The sequence below is a fragment of the Zootermopsis nevadensis genome, unplaced genomic scaffold, assembly GCF_977971745.1.
Source record: "Zootermopsis nevadensis isolate Lab colony 2312 unplaced genomic scaffold, Znev_1.0 Znev_ptg000061l, whole genome shotgun sequence".
NCBI lineage: Eukaryota > Metazoa > Arthropoda > Insecta > Blattodea > Termopsidae > Zootermopsis > Zootermopsis nevadensis.
The window spans coordinates 14,717,226-14,740,626 of NW_028259192.1; the positions used below are offsets into that span (position 1 = coordinate 14,717,226).

The window sequence follows — 23,401 nt, forward strand, 5'->3', positions numbered from 1 at the left end:
ACGATTACCACAATAATCGTTATTTTTATCGAGTAATTCTTTACAGATGATCGAATAAGCGACATATTATCGTGAATATAACAGATATAACTGGTCGAGATGCTGTAATAAATCTTTTTAGGCGTAAATGATTTATTAAAAGAATTTACTTTGAAATCTGCTCCTAGAAGGTAACTGATTCCAAATCGCGTATGCAGTTAAGGATTACAGACAATTTGAAGCAAATACAGTAAAAACTCTCTAACTAGGACACTTGCGGTTCCACGATAATGTGTCCAACTTACAGAGGTGTTCAAGATAGAGGGAAAGGGGAAAATCATCCTTTAAAATTGTCGTGTAATAACAATGTGGTAATTGTAAAGTATTATGAAGCCCTTCACAAAAAGTAAATTATTTATAAGAAAAATCAAAGAGTAAATTAAATGTTTACAAATTTTGTTTTCACTAAATTAAACTTGCATGGATAAGCTCAAAGGGAAGGGCACCAATACTTTACGTTTACCGACAATGTAATCTATTTTACATAATCTAACTACTGTAGGCTTGCTCGAATTAAGAATTAATGACAATAATAATAATGTTTTGAAACCCACTCTCATGGTTGCACATTACACCCCAGCCTCAATGAAATTTTATATGTTCAGAATGTATTTTTTTAATTGTACTTAAGGCATTAGCTCAACATATGATGTCACTTATTTCTTGCAAAAAGTCCATCACAAGACACTGCTTTTTTGCTTTTATCTTGGAATTTGCCATCCTCTTTCTAATTTTCGCCGCAATCCAAACAATGTTTCAACCACTCCTGGTTGATTATGAGCGAACGCATACCGTTCCAATTTCTGTTAACACTGTTTAACTCAGTAGCAAGCACAGTACTGACAAAGTTAAAACTCCAGTGAGGTGTTTAACAAAAGAATAACTATACACTTTCACTGCATTCCAGTGATGTGTTCAAAGTCTCACACCCTCAACCATAAGCTAATCCTCAGGTATAAGGCATTCATCAGTCAGAAATTCAAAACAAAAAAATACTAACTGTAAACGTTTCCCATAAAAGCATCGAAGTTAAGTGCATGAACCTGTCCAACTTACAACAAAAAGGGGTGACCAAGTTCCAGGATAAAGGGGTGTCCAAGATATAGGGTATTGTGAATATGTAAAATTATAGGATATTCGCCGGTTCCAATTAAAAGTGTCCAATATAGAGGGGTGTCCAGGATATAGGGGTGTCCAACTAGAGGCTTTTTTCTGTGTTTAAAATGCATCTCCCGTGTATAACAAGTCAACTGTTTATGTAATAGTCGCTTCATTATAATTTATAACAACGCCGATTTGATAAGTCATTCGTTGGAGTAAAGCCTATAAGAGTTTAATCCAAACCCAGTAGAATCCGAAACGTATCTGATTACGTATAGGTCTATTTAAAATTTCAATTCTTACCCAAAAGAAAACACAACGCGTGTCCGTTACAAAGACCAGCTGTTTAATGCTGTTTATTCTGAGAATCATACGAAACCCATACTTTAATTGAAAAACGCAGAGCTACGAGTACGAGGTATATTCTTTAAACGACTGCATAAAACAGTCGCTTAGAAACTGATGGTGGCTCATGGAATAAAAAATTACGCAGCTTATTATGAAACCAAACAATTTATTAACGTTTATGTAAGAGTTCACCACTGGGTTCTATCTTGAGCCATATAAATTCAGTCATCACTCTCATAAACAATTTAAGATCTATTATAATATTATCTTCCTGTGTATGACAATGTCTTCCAAGTGGCTTCATCCTCTGAGGATTCTGACTAAAATTTTGTATTAATAATATTCCGACGTATCTGCATTTTTGCGTAGCTTATACACCCCTATACTATGGAGCTTAATCTGAAATTCAAGACACGTACTTCCATCACAGTGTCTCCATGTTGTCAGAACTGACTTATTGTCCCTATGTTCCCCCACCACTCTCTAATTACGTCGAACTCCAAGTTTATAACCCTATCCCTTATTTAAGCTATGGTAGTCAATAAAGTCAGAGGAAACGAACTTAAATTAACAAATAATAGACCGACGGGAAATTTCTAAAGGTTGGGTAGCAGATAAATACGTGTTCTGAATCAAAATTATAAATCAACAAAAGTTTTACCGTTAGCTGAGAATTCTATAGAAATTAGTTGCTGGCTTGAGGTACAGCTTCTGTTATAGTGGGCCCAATATGATTCTTTGCGGGTCACTATTAAATTTTAAATGTTTAATAAGATTTTGGCACTAGCGACTGTGCATGCTAGGAACAGTTCGTCTTATGTATTTTTAATTTGGTCCTTACTTTTTCCTTTGCCCTAGTCTACAAATCGGGGTAATGGGGCAGAACTTTAAAATGGCTGAAGATTATTAAACATGGGGCGGAGAAGACGAATGTTAAGAGGAATTAGAAAACAAACAAAGAGAACAGGTGAATAGGAGCGGAAGAAGAAAGTATAGGATGAAGTGAAAAGTGTGAAGAAATGGGAAACGGAGATGCATGAATGAGAGGAGGAACAAAAGAGACTAGGAGAATAGATGGAGAATAAGAAGACAAGAAGAAAAGACGACAAACCCCTTTTGGGGCTAATTTGGTTTAACTCATCGTATTAGCATGTAAAAATTCTTAACACAAACTTGTGTTATAGCACGAATTCCGTATCTTGATATCTCCATTAATAATTGTAAAAATGTCTCTAAAATGTGATTTAAAGATAAATGAGAGCAGTGTAAATTTAAAATTCCATGTACACAGATAATTGTACTATGAATTTGTGTTTATGTGACGAAATCTTGTTTGTTATCGATTTTTATTGTTGATTTTGTAGGTTGTTTAGACAATGAATGAGTTTACTTAGAAGGTAGGACGGTTATATACTATAAACTTAACAGAATTGGGGAGAAAGCGGTCGTGACGTATTTGAAGGCCCTCACTCGAAGGTACGTCTCCCGGCCGAGAAACGTAAGTTCTTCTTGGTATGGTTTTACTAACTTGCTTGAAAATTCGAATGAGATAAAGAGTAAACACTACTGAAAATGAAATGCTTGTTCTCAGATGCAGGAACTTATTGTGCAGCTGTACAGGTGAGCACATATTTTTGGTTCTTCCTGTACATCGCAGATATTCAAAGGTTTTGTTATCGCTTATATATCACGGGCGTCATGCCAGAAGGTCGTTCTGCTGATGCTGCTCCATACAGGAATACAGACAGCTACGTTTGGGGCGCTTGTACACCAAGTCTCCTGATACACCCTTCTGGCATGGTTCCCTGGGTACGAAAGAATTTTGATACTATCATAGCGTTATCCATACTTAATCTGTTTTCACGCTATAAGTGAATTGCAGTTAAGAGTTTAAAATACATAAACTGATATTCTGGATTATAATTACAAATTTATACAATGTGTGGTAAGCTTCTTTAACATTATGGCTGGTACATAAAATTATAAGAAAATTTTAAGTATGTAAACATTATAATTTGTTTAAAAATAATGGCGTGAAAGTTTTGCTACCTTGTAAACTAATAGATACTAAAACATTGTTGATTTCTCTTAAAAATCAGTTGAAAATTATAAATAACCATAAGTTTAATATTAATGTTTGAAATTCAAAAAGTAGGAAGTACACATATATAATAAGAGACAATACCCAAACCATAAATTCTGATCTTAATATCAATGCTTAGTAAGAACAAAACAAGTGAAATTTAATGAATGATATAATAATCCCTTGCAGTTATCTGATTGCATGTTTAATATTTTAAGGTTTTAGTTTTTATAATTTATTTTTATCTAAAATTTATATCAATGCAATTTCTTCCGCAATGCATACAGAGTATATGTGTTACATTTGTCTGCCCACATGATGCGGTATTTTTGATATGCACATGTGAGGGGAAGTAATAGTTGCAGATTTTAAATTATAAATGTAAGCACAGCGCAAAAGCATGTTCCATAGATTTATAAATTCATGTCATATCGGAACTTTATTAATTGGTTCATGATGCACACATATTTCATTATATATGGTTCAATGACCCGGCAACTGCGGAATGAAATAAAGAATAATTCAGTTAAATTCCTCGTTAACTAATGAATCAATGAACAGAAAATTCCAGGCAGTGGTACAAAAATAGATGTCTCTGTACTCAAGAGAATTATGAGGTACAATATTTTAATAGATTATAACCATGAAGTGTTAACATCAACACTCTGAACAAATTAATTGACAATTATTTCTCAGTCGTTGTGAACTGAAATTTGGTTTTGCACATTTGACAGCTGTTCACAAAAACGCGTGCATCAATTATATCTTGTTAAGTTAATTCTTCATCCATCTGCGTATGTTAACTTGTTGCTGCATTCACATTAAAGTCTGTACAGGTGTTTATCTGTTTCTATGCATTTAATGGAGGGACTAATATTTTGGCAGGAGACGTTTGTGGCCTTCATGAGAAGTCCTGACTCAGATTTCTCCAGGAGATAATGAAGAGTATCACTTGATATTCCGATAGAGATTCAAACCAGGTACATGCAGAATGCAAGTCTAGAGTGTTGCTTATTCCACAGAAAATGAAACATTTCATGCTTACAAGATTTTGATTAAACTCTGTAGCGTACATGAACATATTGCCTAACTAAATCATTGCAGGGGTTGGAGAATAATATTTTTTTGGCTTTTAGATTCGATAGAAAGAGATTTTGTAGGCAGGCACTTTTGACGATAAAATGAGGCAAAATGATAGATTTGTCTGCTTTCTCGTCTCCTTTATTTTCATCCTTACCCCTCCTTTATGCTTCGCATCTTGATTGATAACATCCTGGAGTAATGTTCGTGGGAATAGACTCGCATTCAAGCTCGACGACTTAGATCTCTCTCATACATCAAGTTACTCCTCCTTGTCGGCTAGCCTATGATATTACCGCACACGACATTCTGCTCAGGCCAGCGGAGGTGTCGTGACGCGATAAAATGGAACAGACGGACTTCGGCTGGTCCCTTGACTTGGGGCTTCACCCACCGCATACTTCATCACGAAAAGATTTCTTAGCTTGCATGCAGGAACTAGATTGCTTGACTTTATCTCAACAGCCAGGCAGTTTCTTGGATGAGAATGTCTTTCTAACGGCCTCTGTTTCTGACGTAATCACTCTAAAGAATGGGAAAGGCAGAACACTGAATCCATGAATAAGTTCCTCTCAAACCATAATGCTTGCTTCTTCATTGCTGAGTGTTACTGAGGTCCCGTCTTATATTCGAGGAGTCTGAGGTCTAATGGCGACAGACTACTTTCGACACATCTGGGGTTCGAACATCGAGACCTTTAATTATGGTCTTCGCGGTACAATGATGACTAAACCCGTGTCTATTTTCTGGAAGTCTGTAGTTCGAAATTTAAGATTGCTGTCTCGGTCTAGTGGTGATAAAGATGATGCCCATTTTCGGGAAGTCAGGAGTACGAACGTTCAGGTCTCTAATTATGGCTTTTTCGGCCTAATTGTGGCAGAGACCGTATCTGTTTCGAGGCGTCCGGTGTTCGAACATCGAGTTCGGGTATTGTTTAGTGCTGCTGAGACCCCATCTCAAATTCAGGAGGTCTGGGGTTTGATCCACGGCTATTACGACCTATGTTTTTAGGTGGTTCCTTAGTAATAAATAATCTAGCCGTAAATATGTACTCAGTATCTGGAATCGGCCACACTTAGTTTATGCCTGTATTACGCTTGAAAGTCCAAAAACTTAGGTCCGCTATTCGGACGAAAGTGAGATGACAGAAAGTTGTTATAAATCACGATGATTTTTGGGTTCCTATATTTAATTTGACGGACCACTTCAGAATTTGTCACAACAAAGTTGATGTAAAGGTACAAGAACGCATTAAAGTAAATTTATTTTAGAACATAGTTCTCCATGTAACCATCACAAAGAGATTAACTGGCCTTTGAGTCCCCTGTTATGATCTCAGAATATAAAAATCTCACACTCTCTGGAGCGCCAAATTCCAGAGCTTACAGACAAACCTCTTAGCCGTACGGCCCCTGCTGCTACAGACATTAGCCCTCGAGGAAGACAGAATGTGTGTGAAGTAAAACCACCTTAACGTTCATATAAATGTCTACGTCAATTTCTCAATTAACGATAGCAGTTGAAATAATTGAGACTGGAAACACTTGTTAATTAAATTATGTTCTTATTCTGCTTGATCCAGTATAATGTAAATTAAACATACGGATCTTTATTGATGCCATGGTAGTTTATGATGCTAAAACATAGTTTTTTGTACTACAAATACATTTCACTCCATTGAAAGATTGCGTAGTTTCTTATACTCGTAAGGTAAATGGTTCGAATCTCAACTATTTAACAGACTATCCTGATAGGTGTGTCGTAGTTTTTCCTCGGTCTCTCCAGACGATAGGTACGTAGATTAGGTGGACTAGGCAAGATGGCTAGTGGTAGGATGAGCTAAGGGACAGTTGATGAGTAGGCTGGTCGGCCTTTCGGAATATTTAAAGAAGAACAAAAACAAGAACATATGCTAAAATGTACTGATAATTTAGGTTAAATAATAGATGTTGAAATATAAACTATTATTAAGCAATGTCGACATCCTAAGCACGCAAACAAAAAAAGGATTGATACCACTTAAAGATATAAGACAATTATAATACTTGCCTATGCGCACGAATAAAGCTGCCGTTCCAAATAAAAAAACAGCGGAATAAACCAAACAACTTCACGATAAACCAGTCGGTCTAACAAAACATTCAACAGTCTTTCATGATATTAGCTGGTTTAATACAGTTCAGTGTCTCACAACCTATTTACTCGTGATTTCATTTCAAACCAATCCACCTTCTCAATCTAGGTCTTTTAAAAGGTCGCATTCCAATGAGTTTCCCCCTCAAAATTCATCATGAACTTTTTTATAGTCATTTGTATTGAGAATTTAAATAGAAGCATTGGCTGTAGCTGACACTGTACAACGTGCCCGCTCCTAAAATACGGCTAAGTCTGCACTCCTCGTTTTTGTAATAAAAACATTAAGAATGAAAGATGATTTTAAAATGGGTTCGAAAAATCTTGAAGGGTGATAATTATAAATAATAACTTTATACCCTTTATTATGTTCACATAATGTAATCCATACAATAAAAATCCTTCCATGTTATTAATATTTCCAAGAATTAGTTTTAATCACTTTGTACTGATGAAAGCGTCGTGATTCAAGGCAGACGATTCTGAGTTATATTAATTGAAAACTATACTTTTTGTTAATATTACGACTGCGCTATGGATGGTCACAATTAATCAGCCTGTTCCAAAATATTTTTTCTCCTTCATTATCTCACTTGTTTCATCTACCTAATACTAAGCGTCATTAACATCCTTATCGAATGCACTGATGTCATTTATCAACAGAAAATAACCATTAAACCGGTAATGTACCAACACTAATACAGTAACAAAGAATCAGGCCGTCGTCGGAGCATAAGGACATAAAAAGGCCCATTTACTAGAACAGAAAAAATCCTGAAATCTACTGCTAACTGAGTCATTAGTAAGTACATTCTTACTAATAAGTTGAACGCGCACATTACGGGTCTGAATTTCATTTCCCTTACAGCACAGTTCTATATTAAATTTTTATACAGTTAGTTCAGAAGTGTAATGTGTGACTGTGGGAATAGTTAAATAGAAGGGGGAGGACGATTATCGGTGTATGGCGCCTTGGCTCGTAGGGATTGCCCTTATGGCAGATCCGCTCATCAGACGTGGTACTGAAGTGACCTTTGACACAATTCACAGCACTTGTCTTGCCGGTATGCCTGAACCATTAAAGCTAAAAGCTGTCCCATTCACCCTTTCACCCCCAGTCTACTGTCAGAGGAACTATTAGCACTGCCTAGGGGTCAGGTAGGCAAATGCAAAGACGCGTCTTCCTACTAAACTATCCTGCCAATTTGCGGTGGACAAAGTGGCACTGGGACAGGTTTTATTTTACGAGTTCTTCGGATTTTCCCCTGTCAACATCGTTCCACCGCTGCTCCATATTCACTCATGTATCATTTGGAGAATGGATAATGGACTCGTTAGCGGCTCGGCTCCACAGAGACAGTCTCGCCCCATCGCATGAATAAAAAAAAAACACTTTAAATTTATTCCAGGCCATTACCCTGGGTCTAAGAGGTAAACACCAACTGAAACTAAATTTATTAAAAATTGGTTTTTTTACTTAAAAATTTGCACGTAAACTTTGAGTGTGTAATTTGGCATTTAGAAGAGTGTTAAACCTTCTACGAATATAATCCGAAGTTTTAGTTGTCGAAAATTAAATATAATTACAAGTAAAGTAAACAAATCTTCGAACACGTTACAGAAATTAAATATTTGGAAACTGGAGTAACAAATCAAAATTGTATTTAAAAATCAGGAGAACGTGCTACCATTAATTTCAAAATCTTTTATTTTTCCACGCCCACCTAAAACCGAAGGCTTAGAATAACCCTTAAAAACATTTAACTTTTTCTCTTCTGGTATGTGCTTATCTCTCGTTCTAAGACAATGATTAAGTAGTGATAATTATTAAGAACGAAGGAATGAACAGATTATTTGGCCTCTTGACTAGAAAATAACAGAACAATGGTGAAATTAAGCTGGGTATAAAGTGTTTAATAATATGTATTATTATTTATTTAATATCATTAAAACAAGAAAAAAAGAAGGATGAGCTTAGTGGACCGTGTAGCATGCACACGGAAGAATAAAATGTATCAGGTCTAAAGGTCCTGGTCTTAAAACTGGAAGAAAGAGAACACTTTAGAAAAGAACACGTGTATCGGGTGATAACATTAAAAATATTCTCAAATAAATATGAAATGAGCGCAGAGGCGGGAACACAGTAACGTAACCACGAGGATTTATGAACAGTTGGGAAAATCTTGATCAGTTGCGAAGATGGAGACAGTACATTCCTCCGAAAAGTTGGTATCTACCCACATGTTTACTCAGCGTTACTACCCAGAAGGCAAACATCGGCGTCTTCACCAAAGTGAGAAACTCAAATATAACCAAAGATGAACCAAAATATATCACACACATAGCAACTAAAAGGACGAGAAGATTTATTCAAATGCGTAAGCGCAGAAACTGCGAAAACATGCCAAGACCAACAATGCCTTCCTGGACACCGACATTTCTAAATGCAGGAAATGAGAAGGTTTCAAAATAGGTCGAAGAAGCAACTGCACCAACGCTGAAGGCAAAGCCGGCGTCGAAGCCAGTTCTCAGGAAGACAATGTGAAATGATACAGGGACAGCGATATCAAAACGTATAGCCTTCTGGCAGAAGCGAATTATCTAGAACACGTGGAAAGCAAGAAATCCGGAATAAATGTAATTAAACATTCTTATATCCTGCACTGACCCCAAGAAATGAACTCAGAGTTTATAAACGTGTGGCCAACGGTGTTTTTATCTACGCAGACCATTTATAAAAGCAAAATTCTTTGTCGAAAACATTTCTGAACAAAGAAGAGAATCTGGGTGCAGACAGAACTAAGGATGGAAGCCGATGTCGTATTTGGCTACCAAAAAGTATCGAGGGCAATGGTGACGATGTACTGCCAAAAGTGCGTGCGTCGACTAGAAGTTAAAAGCAAACGAATTGTATTCAATAAGACGACGCAATAACTCATTAAAAATAAATCTTTTGTATAAAAGTTTAAAAAAATGTCGTCAGGAAGAGAGTGTCTGATTCAAGCCCGAATAGTGTACAGAGATTAAATTACGTAATTTTGCCCAATACGTGGCTCATTAAACGTCTACTTTGTCGGAAAAGGAACATATTTAAACACAGCAGATTAAAGTAGCTTGTTCCTGGCTTTCAAAAGGCGACTTTTGTAAAACGAGTAGTGAATCTGTGACCATAGGTGGTGCGTTTAAACAATGTATTTATTTTATAAGTAATGAATTCAAAGTGCATCAGTGATGTCTAGATTTACGTTGTCCTTCATAATTATGTCCACTCGAATTAAAATGGATACTTACTATACCGAATATAGAACGCACTAGAGAGTTTCCAAGATAATCTCTGTAATATCTGAGTTGACGTTTATGCACTTTACTTCGGTTAAGGAATGTAATCCTTTTTCTCTCACAAACGTGTATGTTGCGTTATATGGCAAGGGGATTTGGACAAGATCCTGCCGTTATCTGCGGGCTGCTATTGTAGAGGGGTGGCAAGCGGTTAAACCTGATCAGCATTCTCCCTAGAGCCCACTAGGTTGGTACCTTCCGCAAAATAACGGACCAGAGGAATAGAACCCATAAAGCCATTTGCTTGCAACATGGGATTATACACTGCACTGATTATAGGAAATTTAAATGCATAGGGATAGGAAGTAGCAATTATTATTTCAATAGAAATCATTTTAAAAGTCTGTTTGAATTCCTTGGGTATTAAGCTGTTTTGACAGGTCATTTTTGGAAACTGCACAGACGAGTAGGCGGCTTCAAACTTGCGACATAAAGGAATCCACAGAGGATTCTTACCGTTACCAACAGAGATTACAGAGAATCGTTTTGTTCAAAAATAGGTGGAGTGTAGATCTACTTAAGTACAGTCGAATATCGCTGGCCACGAGAGTAGACCAAGACCAGCCACCTAACAGCACCTGGCTGATTATTGGAGATGGCTGACAATGCATTTGGTTTTATCGATTCGGCTGTGTTGCAATGTACGGAGAACCACCAAACAACGAAAATAAGACAACAAACTTTTTATTTTTCGTTTTAGAGATTGTTACCCGAACTAACACGGTTAACAAGAACGACCCTCTCCTGTTGCGATGAACAATTAAGGGAGCTTGATCAGGGCGGGGCAGGTAACAAGCATCGGAGAATTGAGAAGTGGCTACAACATTTTGTTCGGGAAGTCCTTCAGACCATTTGGAAGGTGGAAGTATCAATAGTAAAATAATGTTAAAGTGGCTAATGAAATAGTATGGGAGAGCGTGAACTGGATTTATCTGGCTCAGGATTGGGCCTCTACTGAGCTACAGCACACAAGGTATTCAAAGTAGTGAACCTTCGTTTTTAACAAATCATTCGGATTTTTTGAGTAGATGAGCGACTGTTAGCTTCTCAAGAAGTACTCTATACTAAACTCACATATAGCCTACAAGTATCAAATCCTTCAAGTTTTAATTTATTTAAAAATAACATGAGATACCTACACTCAACTCACTAATTAATATAGGCCTATAAGTTTATAATAATATAATTAACATATTGACTCCTCAGCATTAATGTATCAGATGCCAATAAATTGTATTCAATGGAATTCGTTAACCGTTTATTTATTGCAAAGGAATAAGTTCAACTCTCATGTTACTGATTCTGCACTTCGAGAAGGTGGTTCATATTAAATTTTAAATACTTATTATTGTAATTATGTATAAAGAATGAACCTCGATACAAAATATCACAGACCACATTTTTAATATTGTCTAGGCTTGATGTTTAAAATTTACAATGCACAGCTCTTGGTAACTATCATAAATTATCCCAGCGTCCCATGAAATACATTATTTGTTTCAATTAGTTTGATGCTTATATTGCCCTGCTATAGTATGCAAAAACACTGAATCGCATATAATCGTTAGCCTTTCAAAAATAAAAAAAAGCTTGGAGACGGATGTTGTACAAAAGCCTTTTTTGCGTAATTAAAAAGCCTAAACAGAACAAACGTTTGATCGAATATTGAAGGCATGCAAATAGAAGCACACGTTTGTAGTTGCCAGTGTTCAACGATTTTAGAGAAGCAAGCCGACCAAACGTTCGTGATAATTAAATATTTGCATGGATATGGAAATTCAGTAGCCACTGAACCGTTCAGGGAAGCCAGAGAGCTCTGACATCAAGAGGGGTACCGCACACAAAAACAGTAGTTGCGATCATAACCGGAAGAAACATGTGTTTTCGTTCTATAACCACACTTCCACGGTCGCAATTCATCATAAATACATTACATTAAAAACGTTCTTATAAAATTTGCTCGTGCAAGTCAATATGTGAATTGCATGATCTGGCTTGCAAATTATTTGATTGAACTTCCCCGTAAATATTCCATTTAACGATGTGGATAAAAGATTAGTCTGGAGTCTCGGTACCAGCGGACAAACTGTAAAAACTGTTTATTAACTGCTTGTCGGATGTAGTGATATGTACCATTATCTGGGAGAGTAGGACATTTGTTTCAACTGACACAATTCAATTATTAATAAGTTAATTTAACAGACGCAGAACTATATATTTAATCTCAATGTTTGTACTACAATTACAAGTATCGATTTACAAATGAGCTTGAAGCCGAACTGTAATCGACTCGTACCATACGACACTTTAAAGATTTCAAACATTCACTGTATTGTACAAAACTTGAAAATATCCTTTTGCCTCACAGGAAGTATCGCGCACATTCGAGATATCCACCCCCGATTTTCGTTATCAATAACTGCAATGATTTATGTTCCTCGCGTGATAAAGTTATACTTCATCCAACTTCACCTCTAACCAGTGCTACAATCACCAGCTTCGTCTCAGCACAAAAGTTGCGTCCAGTTTAATTTCTGTTCAGCATTTCTGAGTACACACTACAATTGTCTGCGGTCATTAAGAAATCAGAATGTCCAGTTGCGGCTTCCTATTATTTTACCACAAATTTTATTTATACAGAAGGGTGGCGGACATGATGAAGGTTTCATCTGTAAATTTATGCACAGTTCCGCTAAATTAATAATTAGAAAGAACAAAAAGATTCATTAGAATTAAACACAATACGTCAGTCTGTCAATGAATTTCTGCCTAATCACTATACTTTAAATGGATTTGCATTTTCACACGAACTTTCAAAGGAACATTTATCTGTTGTATTTATTTTATTGTTATGTAGTTCTGAATCGAACATTTAAAAAGATACACAGTGCTTTAAAAATACGTATACGAGTATACGTACATTCATAGTTAAGGCTTTATTCATCGCGATGAATCGCCCTGATCACGGAGGCAGTATGACCTCTGAAACGTTGGTTAACATCGACCATACTACACATCGCAACAACCCAGAAGACAGAAATCTTCATACTCACCGCCATGATGATGGAGGTAGTATGACCTCTGAAACGTTGGTTAACATCGACCAGACTACACAGCGCAACAACCCAGAAGACAGAAATCTTCATACTCATCGCCCTGATGACGGAGGCAGTATGACCTCTGAAACGTTGGCTAACATCGACCAGACTACACAGCGCAACAACCCAGAAAACAGAAATCTTCAGACTCATCGCCCTGATGACGGAGGCAGTATGACCTCTGAAACGTTGGCTAACATCGACCAGACTACACAGCGCAACAACCCAGAAGACAGAAATCTTCATACTCATCGCCCTGATGACGGAGGCAGTATGACCTCTGAAACGTTGGTTAAAATCGACCAGACAACACAGCGCAACAACCCAGAAGACAGAAATCTTCATACTCATCGCCCTGATGACGGAGGTAGTATGACCTCTGAAACGTTGGTTAACATCGACCAGACTACACAGCGCAACAACCCAGAAGACAGAAATCTTCATACTCATCGCCCTGATGACGGAGGTAGTATGACCTCTGAAACGTTGGTTAACATCGACCAGACTACACAGCGCAACAACCCAGAAGACAGAAATCTTCATACTCATCGCCCTGATGACGGAGGTAGTATGACCTCTGAAACGTTGGTTAACATCGACCAGACTACACAGCGCAACAACCCAGAAAACAGAAATCTTCATAATCACCGCTGTGAAAACCTCAAATCTTAAAAGATAGTTGAATAGGGTATATAGTTTTAATTTCTATATATTTGAGAACGTATATTCTGAAAATTATATTTATTTGTATAAAATAGCCTTCTGCTACTGTCGCTCGAAAACTCATTCCTAATAGGGAAGCTATTATGCTACTAGTCCTGAACTTCTAACATCGATTTTATCACAAGCAAAGGAAAAGAAACAGCGACTGTAGGAGATCAAATTAAAACATCCTGTCGCTCACTTCTTAGGGCTTCATTTGCCTGACTTTATTTTCATCGCTTCTCCGTGTCTAGGCAAGTAGAAGTTGAAAGCGGTAGACAGAATGAGGGGGAAGAGAAATCGTGATTGGACTTGAGAAAAGTTTGCCCCCTCGTTCCTCAGGATTCCTCGCGGTGGAGACAACTGGAAGGCGAACAAAACACCATCGATCATTTGCCACGACAAATTGAACCGTCGCGTACAAACAGTGTCTCTTAACCTTTAACATACACCATCTGTTAAGTTTAACACATAGTCATTCAATAAGATGTGTCCCGGCTTTGAAGGAACAAATTCAAAATTGCAAGAAATATGTAGTTAGTCTGAATTTATGAGCCTTCGCTGGCTGTGTTATAGGCTACTAAATATGTCACATTTTCTCTGAAAATACCAACTCCATTGAAATGAGACATGGACTGAGTAAACTTAATGCATTCTATTACAGATTTTTCTATGCAATTTTGTATTAAGCGAAAGGAAGAATTTTTTTAACGGACTAAGTTTATTTAGATATGTAACACATTTCACGAACTGTTTTTAACTCCAAGCAACGTCATCATACAATCTCGTAAGAATGATAGAAAACATAAAGAATTCTGTACCGGTACAGGAATTGTAACAAGTTAAGAAACACACGCACAGATAAACAGCGATGGCGCGCTCGCCCTAGCTGGACCATCGACTTTTCTCGAATATTGTCAGTGATCTTGCACAGGCGTGGTGCAAGGTTCCTGGAACAGTTCCTCGCGCGCGGTTTTATTGAACATTTCCTTGTTGATGGAGGCAGCAAGCACCTATGAAAACTGCACGACGTAGCATCCCAGATGTTTGATGAACCGTCACTGACAAAACGGTTATGACAAAATATGCCTACAGTTAAGAGCACAAAGAATGCATCCATGATAAATAACTTCTGTGTATGGATCAGTCAGAACATTCGGAACATGGGTTCGATTTATTAAGCGAACCAACATACAAGCATGCGTGCCCTCGGAGAGGCTGGACGCTTCCATCACAAACGTTATTCTTACGTGGTCTGTTCAAGACGGAACGTTCGGCATCTTTCGGGGTTTCTGCACTCGCTAAATGGAGCAAATGATCAGTGCACAGTACCAGAGTTTCAGAAACGTTACATCCCCAACGTGGATGAGGTATGAACACGTCAAATTTCATTCCACAGTGTGTCATTATCCGACACGTTTCCTTTTAATCTGGCTGGTAATGAGGGCTTCCATCCTGGTTCAGTATGAATCCGCTGTCCCTGTCTATATTGTTGGGATGCAACAAATTCTGATGGCTTCCTTTAACAGTCTGATGGCGTACCCTGCACCATAACCTTCCACGACAATCCTGTATGTGTTTCTCTTGTGTCAATCCCTTCCGTCTGTTCCTTAGTCAGGACCTGCTTTAACCAAAAGTGAACGTGGATGTCAGTTTCGACGTTCCTGCTTATCTAATCCTCTTGCCTTACAGCTTTTAAAAATATGTTTATTTGTGTAGACAAAAACAATTTGAAAATTAAAACAAGGAAGTTTTCAATTTACGAAATCACATACCGATAGTCTTTATAAAACACATATAATTACATACTGTGTATTCCAATAAGGGACAGAGGTTTGTTACTTCTTGAAAGTAATTCATTAAAACTTTTCATAAATTGAGAGAATCAATATTAAATTTAAGGTTAAATTGCCCAGCGTCAAAATTTTATATAAATATAAAACCACAGACATAATCTACAGTACAATTATTACCAAACAACTTACATTTAACAAAGTTTGATGTAAAATATAACGTTATTTTCTTTATTTAAAAAAATACTCGTCGACACATTACAGAGAATGGCCTTAAGAGACGAGTTTAAACGGGTCCCTGTATCTTTATAAAACAATGAGGGAGATGGAGAAAGGAAATAAAACTTAAAAGGAGAAGAGGCCAAAATAGGTTTCGAAATCTACACAAAATTTGATGTCTCGTTTTCCAGACGACTGATTGAGTTTTCGAGGGTGAAGCGGCCTCCTTTATCTCGGAACGAGGTCGCTGCCAATATCTGGGGGAGGGGGGGGGGCAGCTGAACCGGCGGAAACGAGATTTGCTTGAAAAATTGACCGATAGAGGAAATGCAGTAGGACTATCAGCGAGAGGTAAGTAGGAACGCGGTAACGTCCGTCCGTTAAGGCGAGTTAACTTGAAGTGGCGCGGTAAGTTTGGCGAATTTTGGCTTATTGACACACTCCTTCTATCCCGTGGAAGGAATGGGTCTTCTATCACAAGATTTTAGAGCAGAGGTTATTCGTTTATAGGCGCACGTTTCAGATAAAGAAAATCGTGAACTTGGGAACTGTCTCAAATCTACTACATACTTTGTATCGGAAGGCAAATAATTGGCTAACATGAATAATGATTTTAAAGTATGTACTATGTGAAGGTTGTCATGCAACTTTGTCTGAAGGTAGTAGTAGTTCAAGACTACTCTACAGAATTAAATAGTAGTAATTCCATTTAAACACAAGTTAAGAAGTTTTTAAACACGCAAAATTCAGGATATATGAATTTGGTAAAGAACGGCCTTAATAAAAAACTTATGGCAGCCAGTTATGTACAAATGTATTGCTGACCCTGGAAATTATTGGTTCAGTGTGAGACGGGAAACTTCTTGACTAGCTGAGGGACTATCAGCTTCTCAGGGATAGAGAACTTAGCTTCATCGAGCCACTTATATAGACTGAAAGTTCAATGCATTCGAATATTCTGTTGATCAGTTCCACGCAACAAACGTTAGACATCCTTTCTTGAAAAGAGTAATCTTTATTTCGCCTTCCGGCATGTGTTGTTTCTTCTCTCCTTCCTCCCTCTCTTTGTACATTTATTTTCCTTTGTCCTACGGCTTATTCCATACTTCAATTTATGATGGTGGCTGTACGCCATTACATTGTTTTTACGAAGGCTGTATCCTATATAACCACACTATTAACCGGCTTTTAGTCGGTTTTTGCATAGCACACGGTGAGGTTGTGCCATATTGCAACACCAAGCGCTTGCAGGAAGATCAGTACAAGAGACTTTAATAGGTTCTGTAGGACTGCGTAAGATAAGAACATACGAAGGCATTGAATGAACATTCATTCTTTATAAAACAACATGTCAGGAAAGAAACACGCTATGGAAAGAGAAGCCGCCTGCACAAGTTAAGAAGTCCTCTAAACGCAGCTGTGTCACTTAATATACGTCAAACTTGAAAGCTTTATGCTTGGGCGTGCACTGTAGCTGCGAAAGGCACTTTAAATCTCGTGACGAAGGACCCCGAAATCGAAAAGCTGAAGACGATCTCGGTGATTTCTGGTCTGTCGATATTCCCATGGCGAGTTTAGCCCAGGTCTTAGCTTTACTCTGGATTTAAGAAAAAGGAATTTTCCTGTGGCGGTTGTACACGTAACTTGAAAGACAATGACTACGAGAAATTGCGAATACCGCCACTGTGTGGAGTAAAATTAATAATCGCTGGGTTTGTTCACGTATCCGCTTGTATTGCGACACTATTAGAAAAGCTGTAAGTGTAATATCATCAGAATTATATCCTCTCAGTGACACTATACGTATTATAGTAAAATATTGTTTGAAGACAGAAATCTTCATACTCACCGCTGTGAAAACCTCAAATCTCACAAAATATTGTTTGTATAATTACAATATCAATTGTATAATTAAACTGTTTTTTGTGAACGGGCTAAATGCCTGTTCAAGTTTTCTTTGCATAATGTACATAAAAATAAAAAAAGATAAAGTTGATGTTAATTGCGTGTCCAGGTAATTTTATTTGAGATCTTTTGACCAAATATAAATTCAAGTATTCATGAAGTTCAAAACAAGGAAATCAATGTTGTGTTTGGAAAGGGATAAAACATTTTGGTGTGAAAGCCCGAAGGGAAAGAGACAATTTGGAAAACCTAGGCGTTGATGGGAGAAAAATATTAAGATAGATCTTATAAAATTACGGTATGAGGATAAGACAAATCTGACTCAGAACAGGCCTAGTGGCATGTTGTTGAAGTTTCGATCTTAGGGTCCTTAAAATGCAAATATTTTGTCTCGCCGAGCGACAATTAGCTTCTCGAGAAGAACTGCTAGAAGTTTCGATCAGGCCATTTTCGTTTGCACGTTATTTTATTTTATTTTACCATACCAAACATAGCTTATCGAAAATTTGATTTGGCTGACGATATTACAGAGAGTCACAATAACCGAATATTTAATTAATTATCGCTGTTTATTTAACGACGCTTCTTTATCTACACAGGTTATGCGGAGTCATACGAAACAATGATTTGTGAAAGATAAATGGGAAAGGATATGGAAGGAAGCCCTCGTGGCTTATTGTAAGAAACTCTTATGACATTTTTTCGGGAAGCCTGGAAAATACTACGAGAAGTATCGGTTAGGATCGCCAGTCTTTCTGACGAGATTCAAAACTGGGACCTCCTGTATAAAAGGCAGTGACATTCGATAACGCTACAGAAATGTAACTGGATTTATCAAAGGGTTATATTTGTTCTCTGTGGTCATCATAGGAGTATACTCCTTCAACCATGAACTATATATTTCAGTTTACCTTTGTCCTGAGGACTGAACAACGTCCTGATAATTCTGGACAGCAACATATCAACCCTTTACAGTATCTGTATATATGTTTCATATGTATTAGCCCATGAAGAATCCCCTGCATCAGTCTGAATCTGTCAGCCGAAAAATGTCACAGAGTTTATATACCTCAGCCTGTACAAGACCACGCTGTATGGCTCAGAATAACTTTTGTGTAAACTTCAAAACAAACTGTTTGTGAAAGCGATCATTCTAGTTTTGGAATTTTGCTTTGGTCACTCTTGTAGTGCACAATGGAGCCTCAAACTGTTTATTTCTGCATTGTGATACTTCATAAAAAGTTGTGTCTTGCAGAAATGGAGACAACAAAGTGTATATGTACTAAACCTATTACCAGTTGCCTGTCGGGCATTTCTTGAAATCACCCAGAAAGATTCGAACTGTTCCAATACGAGCAACTTAAGCGAACGCTTGGAGAAGTTAGAAACGACTACAAAAGTCTATATACATTTTCTTGTCTTTTTTACCACATGCAATTTTTTTCTTATTTCCTTCCGCTTGTTTCTTTTGGTGCAGTTTCTATGACGCTTCCTTCTCTCCAGTACTCCCTTTCTTTAGCGTCCCCCCCTCCCACAACAAATCCAAACCATTACTGCGTCATTCTGGAAACGAAAGCGCCCAGTACAACGGCGGAGAGGCAGAGGAGAGGAACGATAGGAAAAAGTGCTTTTTTTGGTTTCGTATGGGCTGTAAAGTACACAGGTAAAAGCGAAGTGAGCTTTAGCCTTTGTGATTTTTAGGAGAACAAACACTGATAAGCCTGTTTGCCGCAGTGAGTTATTTCATGATAGCAATCATGCTCAGTTCGAACACTCGGTCGTGTGCTGCAATGTTTATAGAGCGCACTGGTCCGTTGCCTCAGTTCAGGGAGAATATCCTGAATATGCTGCTTACTATAAACTACTATATAAACTATATACTATTTTCATATCTGTCCAGTCTTTAATGTCGAATTAAAGGAAGTACATATGAAGCCAGGCACTAAAATGTAGAGCGTAATCACTTAAAGACACACGAGTTCTTGTTTTTTTCTAACTATGGAAGCAAGTAATAAAATTCTGTAAGCGGAGTATCAACGTAACTACAGTTTTATAAGTGGAATAATGTGGTACGAAATATATAAACATACTAGCTGTGCTAGTTTTCAGGTTTAAGAAAAAATTCACTATATACACTTACATCATAAACTTTGTACGATAAAATATATTTAAAAACAAGTTATGTGACATTTTGAGAAATTTATAAGTAAAACATGCCAACCATACTTCTTATTCTCTGAAGACGGTAATTCGATTTCACTCGGTCTAGCCGAGCTCTGGTCGTTCTTCGAGCTCCTTAGACGACCCAACTGTCTTGATGACAGTCGGGGACGTGGTTTACATCCATTGTGTTACTTCAGCTTTCGGAAGTGGACCGTGTAGAATGTTGAGTATGCATCAACGTTTCAGAAATACTGCACTTATTTTCAAGGTCAGTGTGTAATGGAGCGAGTTCTGGAACCCTTGTAAGGGGTAGGCAGTAGGTGTCTCCCAAATATCGTCCACTAAACGTTTACTTTGAAGACGGAAATTTCAATGCTTGCCGAGATGTTATTAAAAATTAACATTCTTCACGTCCTACAACCGAAAGCCGAAGTTACACATCGAAATTCAGCCGCGAAAACCTACGAACAACACTTATTCTATTTTAAATTAGCCCTCTGTACTTTTACCTGCTCCATGACTGAAACCAAAAGCACATGTTTTTCTTAATGTCAGCTGAGTTATCTAAGCTCAGTTGTAATTTCTCACTAGACGACAACTTGTGTCGAATTTTAGGGTCTATTCCGGAATAGAGAAATAGAACTTATTCTTTATCTTCATCTGCATCGCTGTGTCACATCGAAAGTCTTGTTCTTTGCGACTGAGCTATGGTGTGCATTGGAGTAAAAAATCCCTCCCTTACGCTCGGTGAAATGGAAAACTTTAAGCTTCTCAGCAATCAACACTTAGGCAAGGGACTTAGATGCTATCGAGAAAAAGAGAGTAAAGTGTTTTTTTGTACAAAGTTATCGAATCATTGAAGTAAAAGCGGCGTTTAGGATACCAGGTGCCATTAACTGCCAGAGGAACGCTGCTCCTGATGTCTTCAATTTGCATAGAGAGATTGAAGAATATCACTCGGCGTAAATGAGAACTGAATGCTTCTTTGCTTTAGTTTTGGTGCAAAACGAGAATTAGTATCAAATCTGTTTGACGTTTTAGTGTATAAATCTACTATTATGACGTCTATCCATCTCAAACTAAACATAATTAAAACTGATGAAAAGTATATTTTCTCTGTGTTTTACACCAAGTTCAAGAATCTCTATTTAGACAAAAATTACTTCTACTAAAATTGCATATAGGTTAGTCTACATATAAAATTTGAAACACGGTCCAATTGTTATAAAACAAGAACTGTTATAAAGGCATAAACAAAAATAATTAATGAAGTAATAACATAAGAAGGCGAACCTGAAGGTACGAGCTGTACATTCCTTCGAAACATTGGTAACCACTTACAAAACCGTACGGCGTCACAACCCAGAAGACCAAAATTTAGATACAGGTAGTACGAGCAAGTTAAAATTTGTCGCTGAATGTAGATTAACCGATTATAAAGAGATATTATACGAGCACATGAAATAAAGTCATCCTAACTGGAGAAAAGCGTGTACATAGTTGCAAAGAATTCGTGAAGGTGGGGGGTAAAAACTACTGCTTTAAATTAAAGGTGAACACTGCAACTTAATGAAGGGAAATTCGAGTAAAACACTGAGCAGGAAGGAACCAATGCAAAACTAATGCAACACTGGAACGAACATAAGATAGTGGTCTGAAGATGCAGTAAATTCAAATCTCAGTAATATTTGAAACAAAGTCGCTTATCAAACTGAGAGCAGATATATGTGTGCTTTAAACATTTCGATTTGCGAACGGAGCTGTTTGGATGTACGAGAGACCTACCTGTGAAAGAAACCCTCTCGCGTTCGATTCTAGGAAACGCCTGCATTCTGCAACTAGAATAGCCCGCGCATCACTTATGACGGAGAAGTAGTCTATACATTACGGCGTTACGTAGTTTCATTGTTAGGTCGAATTCTGCTGGAGCCTGATCCCGGGTTTTCCGTTGTCCTGAATCTTGGAAACTACTTCCCGGGACGCTTAAGTCGCGAGCGTAAAATATTAAAAACAAATATCTTAGATATATCTTATCTGAAGACGACCTCAGAGCCAACTGATGAAGCATCATGTGTATTAAATGTTTTAGACAGTGAAAGCACAACTGGTCACCTTAAAAAGACCAGTCCAAAATTTCAGACAATGAAAGTGTGACTCCTTCGTTGTCATTTTTATGTAATATTTTCTTAAAATGATTTTGTGATCTTGGCATGTGTCATTTGGTGTTTTGCTAGGAGAAAAACAAGTAATTTGTGATTATTACACCCAGCCCATTCCAGCATCATGCTTCTATTTGTGTTTCTGGAATTTGATAATGAACCATGATCCAACGGTATGGTTAAATGTGGAATTGTGAACCGAAACAAGTTAATAAAGGAATGCATAACTAACTAATAAAAAGTATTTCGAAATTAATGTAAATTTTAATTATATAAATATTTACAACACTTTGCATAACCGTAACTTTGTTTAAAGCTACGAACTTATGTCCTACAGCAAATAATACAAACCCTTGAGCTCTGACTAAAACTCATTACCTGTAATTGTGGCTTAACGAACATCTCAAGGAGTGATCCTGTTATAATAACTGACAATAACAATTCCTCGTCACATCTTCAAACTTCCTAATCAGATTAAAGTTAATTCAAATTTGAGACCCCCCATTCTCCATTCACATAGGGCTCCAGTGAATCTACGGAACGAGGACGGAGTTTCACTAAGAAGAAGAAGATAAAACATGAAAGGACGAATATTCATTAAAAAATGTTTAGTTAGCATTTTCAGTAAAGGGATGAAAGGTACTCAGTGAAAAAAGTTCTTTTGCTTCAAGACCTTTTTTTTGTAACACAGTGCTTGACTTGTGTTACTACGCAAGCTTCCTGTAAAGAAATTTATTATGAGAACCGGAACTGTAGAACAGAATGCTGTTCGTTACGAAGTGAAACATATGAAGAAAACGGTTGTGTTGAGCGAAAGCAGTTAATTCCCTTTTCAAAGAAACACTAAATATGAAGTTCGCATAGAATATTAAAACACTTTAATTGATGTTATCGTTTGGTTACACTGTCAAGGAAACTGCACGCAAGATGCAGTTTTAATATGAATCGTAACAGACTTTGTGTAGCAGTTGATCATACATGGAAGACTTCGGTATTACAAATTACGTTGACTGTGGTATTCTTTTTGTGACGCAGTGTAATGTTGAAAGCAGTGACCAACGTTTCGGAGAAACTTATCGGCTCCATCAAGAACTCTCCGCATTTATTTATCTCTGTTTCTTGGTATTTAGACCTCAACACATATATAAACGCTCCCGTGTATCTATACACGATAAACGCTACTTGGGTTTTTGTGGATATATGCATATATTTATGCACACACTCTGAATTTTGATCATG

General features: G+C 37.3%; 1 protein-coding gene across 1 annotated transcript in view; it reads right to left on the bottom strand.

Moving 5' to 3' along the window:
• The window catches only part of LOC110836714 (A disintegrin and metalloproteinase with thrombospondin motifs 7), a 183,449-nt gene that overhangs the window by 142,668 nt on the left and 17,380 nt on the right, over positions 1-23,401 (bottom strand). The window lies entirely within an intron of this gene.